This window comes from Dreissena polymorpha, chromosome 7 (assembly GCF_020536995.1).
Source record: "Dreissena polymorpha isolate Duluth1 chromosome 7, UMN_Dpol_1.0, whole genome shotgun sequence".
Classification (NCBI taxonomy): domain Eukaryota; kingdom Metazoa; phylum Mollusca; class Bivalvia; order Myida; family Dreissenidae; genus Dreissena; species Dreissena polymorpha.
In genome coordinates this window covers 6368357-6383877 of record NC_068361.1, presented here as the reverse complement: position 1 = coordinate 6383877, position 15521 = coordinate 6368357, and the positions used below count along the sequence as shown (strand labels likewise).

At 34.2% G+C, this 15521-nt stretch overlaps 1 protein-coding gene across 3 annotated transcripts in view; it reads left to right on the top strand.

Annotated features, from left to right (window-relative positions):
* Positions 1-15521, top strand: part of LOC127837147 (neurogenic locus notch homolog protein 1-like) — a 145381-nt gene that overhangs the window by 17964 nt on the left and 111896 nt on the right. The window lies entirely within an intron of this gene.

Sequence of the window (15521 nt, the reverse complement as noted above, 5' to 3'; positions counted from 1 at the left end):
ACTAAATATTTACAAAATATATTCTTTGTAGTAAAAATAAATAGGGGTACAATTGTAATAACTTAATATTGTAAAACGCTCTTTTATGATAATAAAAAATATCAAGATGGTTCTTGAAAGATGGGAAATTATAAATTAACATCATTTAAATTTTGAGATATTCAATGTGTTTGACTGGTTGGAAACTATTGAAATGTATAGATCTTGCTGCAGATACCATGTGGTTAATGTGTCTTGTTGTACATATCTATTGATGCTTATGTGGTTTTTATTGGCCTGAAAAAAATTCATTATGTTATCATTATCTGTATGGTTTAAAATGCACTACACAGGTAGGAATGGTTTAACCCTTTGCATGCTGGGAAATGTGTTGTCTGCTAAAATGTCATCTGCTGAATTTCTAAAATTAGCATTTTCTTCGATTTTTTTTCAAAGAATACTATAAGAATAGCAAACATTCTGTGGCGTCTCATCTGGATCCAAACTGTTTGCAAAGGCCTTCAAAATTCGGTTCCAGCACTGAAAGAGTTAAACTAGGTTTGTATCCAATTCACTGCTGTAAGAAATATTGAAACCTAAAGAAAAAGGGGGCAAAATGATGTTAATCTTAACATTTTTACTGTCATTTATTTTCTAAAGAATAAAGTTTGCTTGGTGTAATATTCCCTATACTTTATTATTCAAAAGAGTTTAGTGTATTAATTAGCTACACAAAATGACGACATTTCAAGTATGCAACTTTTATGTCTGACAGGAATCATAATCTTCAAAAATATTGCAAAATCACCAGTTTCATCAAAGATCCCTTAAGTAAAGACATTCCATTACAAGAGGACTAACCTTAAAGATTACAATCATAATCATAATCATTGAAACATCAGCAAAAGAAAGTAGTTCCATTGGAACACCAAAAAACACCAAATGCTCCTTGGCCATGAAAAATATTATTTTTCCTGTTAGATAAAAAACATGACCGTGTGGGAAAGACATATACATGCTCTAAGCTGAAGGTAAATACATTATTCTGTATTTGCTCAGTAATTCTCAGTTGAGGGGGGGGGGGGGAAGAGGAGTATTAATCATAATTAACCAGTGTTCAGGTTTATTTGCCCTTACCTGCCTCTTTTGGTAACCAGTGTTCAGGTTTATTTGTCCTTACCTGCCTCTTTGGGTAATCAGTGTTTAGGTTTATTTGCCCATACATGCTTCTTTGGGTAACCAGTGTTCAGGTTTATTTGCCCTTACCTGCCTCTTTTGGTAACCAGTGTTCAGGTTTATTTGTCCTTACCTGCCTCTTTGGGTAATCAGTGTTTAGGTTTATTTGTCCTTACCTGCCTCTTTTGGTAACCAGTGTTCAGGTTTATTTGCCCTAACATGCTTCTTTGGGTAATCAGTGTTCAGGTTAATTTGCCCGTACATGCTTCTTTGGGTAACCAGTATTCAGGTTTATTTGCCCTAACATGCCTCTTTGGGTAACCAGTGTACAGGTTTATTTGCCCTTACCTGCCTCTTTGGGTAACCAGTGTTCAGGTTTATTTGCCCTTACCTGCCTCTTTGGGTAACCAGTGTTCCAGTTTATTTGCCCCTATCTGCCTCTTTGGGTAACCAGTCTTCAGGTTTATTTGCCCCTACCTGCCTCTTTTGGTAACCAGTCTTCAGGTTTATTTGCTCTTACCTGCCTCTTTGGATAACCAGTCTTCGGGTTTATTTGCCCATACATGCTTCTTTGGGTAACCTGTCTTCAGGTTTATTTGCCCTTTCCTGCCTCTTTGGGTAACCAGTGTACAGGCTTATTTGCCCTTACCTGCCTCTTTGGGTTACCAGTGTTCAGGTTTATTTGCCCTTACCTGCCTCTTTGGGTAACCAGAGTTCAGGTTTATTTGCCCTAACCTGCCTCTTTGGGTAACCAGTCTTAAGGTTTATTTGCCCTTACCTGCCTCTTTGGATAAACAGCCTTCAGGTTTATTTGCCCTTACCTGCATCTTTGATGAAAGGTCAGGGAGCACCAAATTATGCCAGGGCCTGAATTCACCAAACAATTCTTAGACTTAAGTCTCAAAATAAAAAACATTCTTAAAACTGTAATGTTCTTTAACTACTTGAAGGTGAAGTCTACCAAGGCAGTCAACATCTATTATAATATAATTCATCATTTCGAAGATGTTAATGGAAAAAGCACCATTTTAGCCTGAATGTATGCACATGTGCTGGTATTGTTAAGGCTAAGGATTATAGTCCGAGACTATTCGTTATTCTTGCATGAAGAAAAAGTTTGAAATAAGGATTCAACATTGAACTTTATTTACCTTAATGGTATTTTTTGAGGATAAATCTTTCAATATGAAAATCTTCAAAACAGAGCTTTCCTTTATGTGCACCAAAATCTGTGATGAGAGAGGAAGACTAGTAGGGAAATTTCATGCAGGTTATTTCGAGTTTTTCAAGTTTTTCCGATTTACGCCTTATGGTTAATGATGTTGTTTACTGTATATACACCAGGTGAGGACTTGACTAAGAACCATGGTGCATTCAATGTATGTAACTTTTTTACGCATTTGTATGAAAACCGTGGGAAAGGGGGTACCTGGCTGGTTGCAGATGAATAAAATTTGTCATATGACATCCAGGGCATGTTGATTTGTACTGATGTATTGTTCATATATTTATTGCAGTTGGCAAGTAGTATTTGGGGTGTGTGCCCATCTGTACCTGTCATTGAAGAATGGTTGATGGGTTTGTGTTGGTTTTTTGTGAGCATCTTCCCAAAGTGGCTAGTCTGTTGATAGTTAATGTCAGGGATTATTATTCAGAAAGATCTTAATTTTTAAATGGATTGTCAACAGTAGATGTACTAGATGTACTAAAGAATTAATAAAACATACAGATCATATAATACATATAATGTAAACTAATGTGTCTGTGGTTGTACTACAGAATTGGGTTACAAAGTAAGTTAATCTTAACATATGTATGACCCAGTGCTCCAGCTAGGCCTAAATTGAAGGGCGCCCCGCCCTGCCCTCCCGAACCTCCGCCCTGCCCTTCCTAGGCCCCCACCCCCTGCCCTTAATTTTTTTTTACATATATATACATGTGAATGATGAATAAATCCCTTATTACCTTATTACAATACATTGTTATTAATTTATTCCTCATTGTAGACATTATATTTGAATTGTTTAATAATAATGGGAATAATATATTCTAACAATTATAAATAACTAAACATATAAATTAACATACAAGAGGAAGCATTCCAGAAACGCCCGCGCGCGCGGAAGTGCCCTTTTGACAAAATACTGCGCGTCCAAAGTGCCCTTTTGACAAAAAAGCCCCCCCTGCCCTTTTCAAATCCTAGCTGGAGCACTGTATGACCTAACTGAAAAACAAACAATATAATTGTTAAATCGTAAAATGTTACTCATTAACATATTAATGTACTTTTGCCCAGAGTGCCAGTTGTCATTTGTTGTTTAATTAAGTAAGAACTACATATGGTTGATAATAAATACATATTCATTAATCAAAAATGCCAGTCATGTACTTAACATTGCGGTGATAGAAAATTTAAGATTTAAAAGGATTTAGTTATTGAATCAAATCTACTTAGGGAATTTTCACAAAAAATATGTTTTTAATTACCATCCCTGTGGATTTTCAATTGTTATATCTTTAATTCATAGTCTTGTAAAAATCTTTAAGCATAAATGTAACAATTGTGATAAAATCTTCTTATTGTTACTGGTATTATCAAGTGAAAGGAACACTTACTCATTCCATGAAATTCTATACCTTAATTTTACAAGTATACCCCATTATTTCACAGTTCTGACTTGCTACCTGCTAAATTTCAAGCCAGCCTCACTGTTGGTGTTAAATGAAACCAGTTTGAACCATTTTTATCTAATACTGTAGTGTAACCCCTGTTATAATCAAGAAGACTGATGTAACAATCAGGCACACTACCCCCTATTTGATTTTTTGTACCATAATTATGGGACCTGAGAATTGCTTTTATTGTGGTGAAATTGAGAGGTTGAAAAGATATCTTCATACAATCTGGATGAAATTTTTAGTGGGCTTAATAGTTCCAGAATTTTAATCATAAAAGTGTGATGCTTTATTTAGTTAAAATAGTTACTGTTAACATGCCATGGAAAATTGTTACTGGATAGGTTTAAACATTTCTATTTGGAAATTGGTATACAGAATTTTGATCTTGGAAAAAGTCACAATATTAAAGTAAATAATAATATCTGTTTGACACATCTTTAACACTATATTCTTTTTTTGACTGTTTTACTGTTCCTACAATTTCTATTTTACAATCACTTCACATGTATATTATGCAATGGTAAATTATTTACCATTATATCAATAATTATATCCAGAGATCATATTATTTTCGGTTTTATCGGTCCTAGACCGATTGGGGTCATGAAAGACCGATTGAAAATCCCAAACAGTCGGTCCGATTCTGTTTGCTATTAAAATTCCCATGTCATGAAATCGATTACACAGTGTACATGCTAACACACCCTAATGACATTCTTATCTCGATTAGGTGTGATAAACCATTTGCTGCAGTCTCTAAACCGGTCAGGACCTGTTTATTGCACGTCAGGCCAAGAATCAAAATCTTGTGAACAGCGGATTAAAGACGCATCCAAAAAGACGCGTCTGAATGCACGCGCTGTAACTAAACAAAACATGCTGATACATTTTCCACCAGCGTAATAATCGGGTAATATAATTATGAATGAAAGTTGCGGATCTGATCGACAGAACAGCCGAAAGTTATTTTTATGCGCGGAACTTCACATAAAATAGTACACAAGAAAAATAATATACATTGAATAAATCTTTAGTAAAACCGTGTTAGAATCGAAATAATTCGTGTACTTTATACTTTGTTGTTGAATAACTCACGACCGGAAAATTAGATGCGTGGTTTCAAATGCTTCGCTCTCGTGATTAAATCCCTACGCATCTAAACTATCGCCCGTGGGTTATTTGACAACAAATTATTTCTTAATTATTTGGTTTGTTGTTGTCAGTAGCCAACCTACGCACAGACATTTGTTTGGTTCAGTGCATGTTTGTAAGCTATTATCGAGTCGACAACAATTTAAATCATCGGAATAGACTTACACAGATTAATAATATTGACAACGATAAAAAAGTCTGATAAAACAGCACACGAAACAACAATGAAATACCAAATGATAAAACCAGTTGAGAAAACTCGTTCCATTTAAAAAAATGCCTAAGGGAATTTTACTTGTACAGGTATTATACCACCTTCATGAATGGCAAAATCAATGGTATATATTTTAAAGTAATTTGTCATGATTTCGGATACTCATCCCCATTTATATCCGGACCGATTGATGTTGCGGGAAAATATGATCCCTGATTATATCATAATAAACCTCCTTCATCAAATAAAAGTTTACAAAAAAATCTAAGTTGTCTCGCTTTATTCTACATCTCTCAGTATCAACTATTTAGCATGTTCACTTATAAACAAGTTTATGCTATATTTGAACAAATGTCAAACTCAGTATGAATTCAAATTGTTAAAAATGGCTCCATTTATTATTTTAAACTTTTTTATGGGTTTTTAAGTGATTTTGCTTTGTACTGGCATAGTTTTATGTTTATTAAATCTATTGTACAACTCATTGTACACTTTAGTAACAGAAGATTTTTCAATTATCGTACAATAAATTCTCATTATCGCCAAGATCTACCTCAAACAAGACTGCAAAAAAATACAATCAAAGGAAGCCAAATTGAATTCGAAATTGGCATAATTTTCAAGAGTTATGGAGTAGAAAATTTGTTTGTAAATGGACCGATTACGATCTATTTTCTTTCTAAAAATTTCTGAACTGTCATTTCAATAAAATGTACAGAACAGACGGTAAAGTAATTATTGCAAACATTGAGTGAACATTCTTATTGGCGGCTACACCAATTCTTTTGAAGTAATTTTTAATGGCAACCAGGCACACAGCATGTCATCTTCATCCCTCTTTTCATGTGGTCAGATATCTATAAAATTGTTTTAAAATCATGACTTTAAATGAGAAAATGTGCATTTTTTTTTGTTTGAAAAACAAAACAACAATGTTCATAAGTCATATATACATAAACATTTTGAGTCGTAATTGGTCAAGGTCATCCTTCAAGGTCAATGTAAAGGGTCAAATATATGGGGGGACATAGTGTTTCACAAACACATCTTGTTTAATACAAATTTTCACCATTACTGCTTCATGTCTTTCTGTTTGCTCAAATTCTGAATACCACATCTCATTGCAATAGCAACACTGAGGAAACCTTCTGCCTATCAGCCTATAACCCTTTCAGTGCCGCGCCCCTGCGAAATGTTGTTCTGCAGTTCACGAATAATTCGTGAACAGTTCATGAACTGTTCGTGAACTGAGTTCATGAACTGTTCACGAATAGTTCGTGAACAGAAAATGAGCCACGTCTGTGAAAAGTTCTTGAATTTTTAGTTCATTAACTGTTCATGAACACTAATGGCATGAAGTGTTCATGAAATATTCTTGAAACCTAATGGCATGAAGTGTTCATGAACTATTCTTGAACCCTTATGGCATGAAGTGTTCATGAACTATTCTTGAACCCATTTGGCATGAAGTGTTCATGAACTATTTTTGAACCATTATGGCATGAAATGTTCATGATTCATGAACATCAATGGCATGAAGTGTTCTTGAACAGTTCATGAACAACAAAATTCTTGAAAAATTCTTCAGGGTTTTGCTGTTCACGAACAGTTCATGAACATTTTCCTTCTATTTTTCAATGGCTCATTTTCTGTTCACGAACTGTAAGTGAATAGTTCATGAACCATAGTTCTTCAAGAGTTCATGAACGGAGGTGGCATGAAGCTTTCATGAACTATTCATGAACACAAATTTGTCAATTTATGCAAAGGTTATCATAAGTGTTACTAAAGCTCAACAAACAGGTCAGGGTAAGAAGAAACAAGTCTTGTATTAGCACTTTACATATTGATAGCAACATATAACAATAATTTAAATATAACACTAATAACTGAGATACAAGTGGTTTGATAATACTCTTTAAATTTCATAATACAACTTTGCACTATATGTTCATGAATAATTAATGTATTGAAAAGATTATGAATAGTCTCATTTTCAGTTCAAGAATCATTTACTAATCAATGGTTTCCCTGAAATGGTTACACTTACAGTGCCAAAGAACTTGAAATGGAACCAATGGCTGATCAGTTCAGCCGGTAATTTATTAAAGACTTACATTTTCAAATATAACATAGCCCTGTGCCTTCCGTTTCAACTTCCTGTGCACACAATATTCTTTCTTTGTAAAAACAGCAATGCAATGTACATTGAGTTCTTGATATCATCTTAAACTGTTCTTGAAATAAGATGTCCTTAAAACGTTCTTAAACTTGTCTTTTAAGTCTTCCAAGAACAATGACAGATCCTTTTAAGAACATATTGGATTCTTAAAAAGTCCATCATACGTTCAAAACCATTGTGTAGACCTGTTTAAGAACATCAGAAGGAAACATGTTGTTCAAAAAAGTTCTTAAAGTGTTCAAGAATAGTTTAAGAATAATTCAAGAACAGGAAAGGTCCTTAAAAAGTTATTGAAGTGTTCCTGAAGGCAGTTCTTGAACAGTTCTTGTACAAATGTTCTTAAAATTCTCTAGAACAGGTCAAGAACTCTAACTTACAATGGTGAAAGTACTATGCATATTCATACTAACTTCACAGGTTTCACAAATCTACAAGATTTGTATGCTAGACATTTCAATATTACTTTCAAAAATATGTATGAAACATCTAGCACAAAGGAATTCATGAATTATTCATGATGGATCCTTAAAGTCTGTCTCAGAAAAGTCATTAGAAATACTTGTGCATGAAATGTTCATCACTAAGTATTTATGGTTAGATGAAGAACTGTTCATGAATTTTGAAATGTTCAACAATAATTCATAAACAGTTCATGAACATGTCTTAAGAACAGTTCATGTCCAAAAGTTCATGAACCAAGCTCAGGAACTTTTTCAGAACCGTTCATGAACAGTTCTTGATTGGCTTGAAGTGTTCATGAAATCATGAACAACATTTCGCCGGGGGGGAACCGAATTTTGAAGGCCTTTGCAAACAGTTTGGATCCAGATGAGACGCCACAGAACGTTCCAAACTGTTTGCTATTCTGATAATATTATTTGAAACAAGAAATATCTTTAAAAAAGATATACGGCGTAAATAGTTTAATGAATGAGATCAAGGATAGCGAATGTCTTTTTCTGTGCAGTTCTTAGCTGCATCACACGCAGTACGGGATGTTACGGGGAGTTTTCGCGGCTTATTTTACATTATAACATATTGCTGGTCATAAACCTATAGATACAAAACAGAAAACCAAAAGAAGAATGGAAGTGAAATTTAAACATATGAGTCAACCGGCCACACGAGAAGTATCCGTATTTATAGGCACGTTCTTCGAACAAACCTGTTTTAGTGGTTTGTCGGGCATTGCTATTTGATTCGATTATTAACAGTATCAATTATCATCGTGCTAATGCTTAAAGTGATATTATGGGCATTTTGCACTGTTGAATTGAGCTGAAAAGAATTAACAGGTCAAAATAGTTAGTTAAAATGTGGTTACTGATTAATTATCTGCAACTCACCTTGCTACCAGTTGTTTATAAAAATATATTTTATATTCGATATTCTTACGTGACCCACCCAGTCCTGTAAGCTGAAATGATCCGTAAAACAATTTCGTGTCTTTGTGTCGTATGAACAAATCTGCACTAAAAATAAATTTAGGTTCAACTCGTAAACGCATGATCAGTTGTCAAACGAAAGTACGGTTGATATTCAAATGCATTATTTTTCTCTTTCTGGTATATTGTTTTAGTATGATGATGCTGCATTAATTAATATAAGTATATATGAAGTAGAAACATCAAAAATAATCAACGGTTGCGATAGACACCTATAAACTGTTACATGCTCATAATATCACTTTAGTACATTAGGCAATATGGACGAATAATTATTGTTAAATTTATCAACAATAATATTTATCATTGTATTGTTGAAAACACATTAAGAATCTATTATTTACATACCATAATTATATTGCTGAATATCTTCATTTAACATATTTCTGGTCTAAAGAAAATTCCAGGTCACCTAGTTCACGGATAGCGTCTTTATTATATAGCGATTATTTTACTGGCCGCCAACTACGATGTTGACCTGTATATAAACTCTGAATGTCCGCGAATTGACCCGATATACCTCGGGGGTTGAAATGCAATGCTTTAAAGTGAGGCCTCGCTTCCATTGCTCTTTATACTTATACATGTTAACATGTTGACAGGAATAAGGTAGTAAGTACTAAATATGAGAACATAGCCTTTTAACTATAAACGCTCTTGCGCTGGTAATACTCTGAAAATAAAAGGTGTACGCACAAACTGTATTGATGTTGAGAATTGAGTGTAAAACTGTTCTATCTATTAAGCCTTTTCATTCGAGATAAAATTGTTTCATACAGTAAAACAGTGTTACAAAGACGCGGATATGTTTCCAATGTTCTGGTGGTATACTCAAATCAGCCAATGGAATAAATGAAGTGTATTCATTCGTACCTAGCCGCGGGAAATTTTATTGGAATTTTATTGGACACTTACAAAGGTCAGGCTAAGGTGAAAAGCTGGCTTATGCAGCTTACGCCGAAAAAAATCGAAGAAAATGCTAATTTTAGAAATTCTGCAGACAACATTTTAGCAGAAGACAAATTACCCAGCATGCAAAGGGTTAAAGTAATCAAACATGTCAATTCAGTTATCATATTTTCACAATCAAATGTTACACACAAATAATTGGGGTTCTTAGGTAGGCTACAATAAATCTGTATTAAGAATTATGGTGAATAAATATACAACTCATGGCTGCAAATGTACTTGAGGGGTTGACATACATGGAGATCTTGATGGGTATATGGCACTCTATCTGATATGATAGCTCTAACAGGTACTTGAGAAGTGACCATATCAGGGACTTTATGATGCCTGTAACACTCGTTTTCAATTTAAGATGAACATAATTATCCTGCCAGAATAATTTCTGGCACATACACATTGCAAGGGGTTTTATTATACTTAATAATTTATATTGATGGAAAAGTGGTATTGAATTTGAAGGTTTAGTTAGAACAGGGGTATAAACATTAGATTTTATGAAATGCCTGACAATTCAATATAATGGTTACCTTTTAAAGAAAGTATGCACAAGTTTGAATCAGAAATAGTAACAGAATTTAAAGAATCTGATTAAATTAAATACCATATTAAAAAAGATAGAGAATATAAATTGTAGTCCCATGAAATTAGAACAAAAAATCTCAAAATAATTGTTGTCTGTAGGGTGTGTAATATACAATAACATAGTATAATAAGGAAAATCAATGATTTTTTGTTTATATTTGTAGACTATAATGGTTCAGCCTTATTGTCATTGTCCACCTCTTCAACTTCAAACACTTCCCGTGTCAAAACAAAGTATCATGAGTTGGAAACTTTAAAAAAATAATTTCTTTAAAAAAAACAACATTTTATATACTGGTAGGGTAACTGCGTCAATCTATTGTGCCTTAGTTAATAAGTTGTCCTCAAATTAATGTACAATTGCTCTACTTCAGAATTCTATTGCATGCTTTAATGGAAATTAAATTAATAATGTTATCTTTCACATGTTCGTATTTTTTTTATAAATGGGCTATATTCTACAGATCTGTTGTCAATACATCATAAATGAATCAAATTGAAGGCATATATTTGATTAGAATGATAACTAGGTTCACTCTATTGTGTTTTGTGACTGTGACTGCAAAAGCCATTGGTTAAGGTCAACAAGAAACCAATTATTTAATATAAAATTTGGCAACAAATTGACTTTCCAAATATTTAACAACTTTAGTCATTGTGAATTTCACATCATGTTGCGTCTTTTGAAAATGTTGTTTATTTGAGAACAGTTAAAGATGGTTATTCATAATAAATTAGTTTGTAAGTGTGTAGACATAAGGTCTTTCAAGAAATTGTTAAGTATATTTGATAAACATGAATCAGTGTTTGTTAGCCTTGGATGGAGTCTGTTTGGTTTACCCAGTCAAAGTATGTCCCATTTACACCTTGTATTCAAAACCATTAAAAGAGTTTACATATTTGTATAGATAACTCCAATTGTAATGTTCTCTCATTGTTGGTCAAATGTTTACAGATTTGTAATGGAAGCTTGTATAATGGAAATTGCCCAAGATTAATATATTTGGACGCAACTTTTCTAATGCTCTTTTACAATTCCCAAGTTGAATTATTATCATAATAAATAATTAGAATACTAATGTCCATAGGGTAACACATATGCTACAGTATGCTGCTAAAACGAGAACGGGTGGAATAGAAATAAAAAATATATATTTGTAGTTCATTTTAAATATCATTTGAAGCGAGCGTAAGGCGTAGAATTATTAAAGTTATTGTGTACATATTTATTTATCATTAATAACATACATCGTATGCATTCATCGTATTAAATACTGTCATTTGTATTGTTAACTGTTTAATAACGAACACAATAAACAGTATACTTCCAAAAATATGTAGGCTTTAATCAAAATGAATTGAAACAAACAACGTTACAGCATTTACTGCTTTAAGAAAAATTTGATTCTGGGTAAAAAAAAATTGTAATTTAAGTGTTGTAAAATGATCAGCATAGCTGCAGCATGTTTGGAACTTTTTATTTTAATATACACAAGTACATGAATAAAAAACATGGATGCACTTAATTATTCAAGGGAAAATCTTTTTGTCTGCCCCACTAGCAGTTACACTGTCCTAGAAAATCTGCTAGAAATAAGCTTAATGTAGTCAAGGTATGTTTTACATTAAAATTCCTGAATGATTTTTGAGTATGGGTACTTTAACAGGCCACAAAACCTTTCTGGTTACTTTTTATGTTCAGCAACTTTTCAGTGGCGTTGTATTTTTCTTTGTGTTTTACAATATGGCATGGCCGACACTTGAGGTAGTTAATTTATGCCAAGAATAAGTTATTATTGGTATAATTAGCGTAAATGATGCTTATAATGAAGTTTGAACAAGGATAGCTTTGTTACCATGGTAATGCACGGATGAACTATCAGAGTATCCGCTGACTTCATTGATTATGGGTTTATAGTTTATGTGGAACAGTTTTTGTTATTTGTCTTTCTTTTTAAGCATTTTGAATAACTAAGAGCTTTGAGTTTTGATATTAAAGGGACTGTCAACCACGAATTACGAAAAAATAAAAGTTCTAAAATACAGATTTTTTTTACAATTATTAGATTATATTGATTAAAATTTCACGACTGGTATATTACATTACTTGAAAAAAGTTCATATTTTCAGTATATTCAGTAATAAAATTTTGCGATGTGAAATCGAAAGTACATCGCGAAAATAGGTGATATAACGATATACACACTATAAATAACGCAAGTAGATTGATCATTTTATATATAAAATATATACAATTCACTACGCATGCACAATTTGCATTCCTGGGTTTACCACGTGATGATGATGATCAATCTACTGGCATCATTTATAGTTAACTGGTAGTTACCTGGTAGACATACCCAGTAAAATTTAATACCGAATAGACTTAAAATATGAAAACTTAACCACTTTTTGCAAGTAATGTAATATACCAGTCGTGATATTTTAATCAATATAAACTAATAATTGTAAAAAAAACGGTATTTTACAACTTTTCTTTTCTTCGTCGTCGTGGTTGACAGTCCCTTTAAGAACTTATGCCTTTAGGTTAATAATCTCAAATCAGAATGACATGTAAAAAAAAAAAATCTTTTTTTTTGTTCACGCACTTGTGATATTATGCTGATTGGGACAGAATGTTTACATGTACAGATTGTGTGTTATCCCATTTATGCAGAGTGGACTCCCCCATCCTTCTAAATTGGATTAATTTATTTCCAAATTAGGGATGTCTAGTATATTTATTTCTATATTTAGAATATTTCTTACAGAAATTCCTTTAAGCAAACAGCGCAGACCCTGATGAGACGCCACATCATGTGGCATCTCATCTGGGTCTATGCTATTTGCCAATGCCTTTTTTCTAGACGCTAGGCATAAATGGGTTTAGTAAATGTATTGTTTATAACTCAGTATCACAAAGGTTCCTAAGTAGGACATGGTATTAGAGCAAAGTCGGGTAATTTCGACACCTTAAGAGTAAAATTTGATTTAGTCCTGATGTGTCAAAATTACCCTCCTAGTGCCCAGGTAACTTAATGAAAAACACTTTGACTTGTAGATATTTGCTAACGAACATTATTATTATTGTTGCCAGCATAACTCAAAACTTCAAGCGGCGGAGTGTAATTTCGACAGTTGGCGGCTAATTTTGACAGTTTGCGGCTAATTTCGACACTTGTCTTTCTATTATTTTTCAACAACTGTTCTTATTAGTTATTTACATTTTATCTCTCAATTAATAGAATGTCACGTTTTATTTAATGTCTAGTGTTAATTAGGTTGTGGTAGTTTAGTGGATGTTTTGTCCGCCTAGCGATCAGAAGAGAGTGTCTCAATAAGTCGTAGGCTTTTCATGCAATCGAGCCTAAATAAATAGGAATATACTAAACATGTGTTATAAATCAACAATCAGAGAATTATAAATAAATTGCATTTAGAGTTTGTATTGTGCTCCTACATGACTCAATATAAATCCATCTTTAAACGATATCATAGCAATATTTATATTGAACACAGCGACCAGAATATTTATTAAACTCACAATATTCATACATTACTAACTGATTTTTTTTAAATATTGGCATATGTAATCGCAACAAAATTAATGACTTATATAAGCGCACAAATATACATGTGGCAAATGAGCCACGGTGATTGATTTTTCACCAATTGTCACATGCAAAATTCGCAGATGAATGGATATTGTGCGATCTGCTCGGTTGGAATTTCACACAGGATGGCATCTCCAGTGCACGAGATGTGCCACTTTCTCGGGCATTTCGGGCATGCAACCCATTCGGTGGGATCACTGTCATCAGTATCACATCCCGGGCACTGAGCATCATCATTTGAATTGTCGTCGCTCTCAACAAAGCGTACATCTCTGTCGGAGTCAGACGAAGAAGGTGAGTAAGCACGCCTTTTCCTCTGCGCATTGACAAGCTCCTTAAGATGCCTTGCCTCCTGTTTCTTTTGCTTCTCTTCTTCGCAGATCTTACGTTTCTGTTCTTTTTCCTCCTCTTTATCCTTCTTGCGCTGCTCTCTTTCTTCTTTTCTCTTTCTCTTAGCATCTTCTTGGGCAACTTTTTCAATCTTGCGGTCTTTCAGCATCTCAATGCAGCTTGCCCGGAAAGCGCTTTTGGGAGCTTGCTTCAAAGTCTTTTCACAGGGTTTTTGGGGGACAGCTCTGGTACTCGAAGAAGAGCAAATGACTAGGACACCTGATGTTCCCGGTCGGTTTGTACAACCCTGACGGATCCCTCATTCTGTTGTTGGCTTTGGATGGGAAGCGTATGTGGAGCACTTGTCACTGGCTCCAACAGTACCGGATAAAGAGGCGGAACTTTTCATCAGAGTCTCGGTGCTTGTATTTGAGGCGCTTACAGGCTGGTCACCATTTTCTGAAGGAGCGCTGCAGTGCTTCTCTTTTGAAGAGCCTTCGTCACTGCCTGAACCAACAGATACATGTATTTCTGAGGGATGAAGCTTAGATCGGTCATTATTTTCAGGATTCAGTGGAAATAATCCACATCACTAAAAACCATGTATGGCATTTTCTATCTTGGAAACATCTTCCCAACATTTGCGAAATACACCAGGAAACTGTTTGACCAAGATGTTCAGTGTGCCAGCTTTTCACTTGTCGTTTCTAGGCCGATTTTAATGGACCAAAGAAGCCAACATCACAGGGCTGAAGGACGTGACTGGCATTTTCAAGCAGGCAGTAGAGTATGATCTGATTATCATAGCAGAACTGCGCCGCGTCAAGACTCGCGTGTGTGGAATGCCCATCTACAAACAATATCACGGGCCTTTGTATCTGCTTTTGGCCAATGAAGTCATCCAGATGGTGCAAACATGATAAAAACAGCTGGCTATCCATCCAGCCATTAATGGCATGCCGTAAATGGCGTCTGGGAACTCACCTATGCCCGTATCACGGTATCGCTGACCTGGATAGACAATCAACGGTGGAACATAATCTCCGCAAGCATTAAAGCAAGCCATGACAGTTATTTGTTGTTTGTTGCTGCTTGTTACCTGGTACACATGTCGTACCCGACCTTTTCTGCAAGTACTTTGCGCATGTTTACGCACAAGTGGAAACCGCTCTCCTCTGCATTGAAGAACCTTTTAGGAT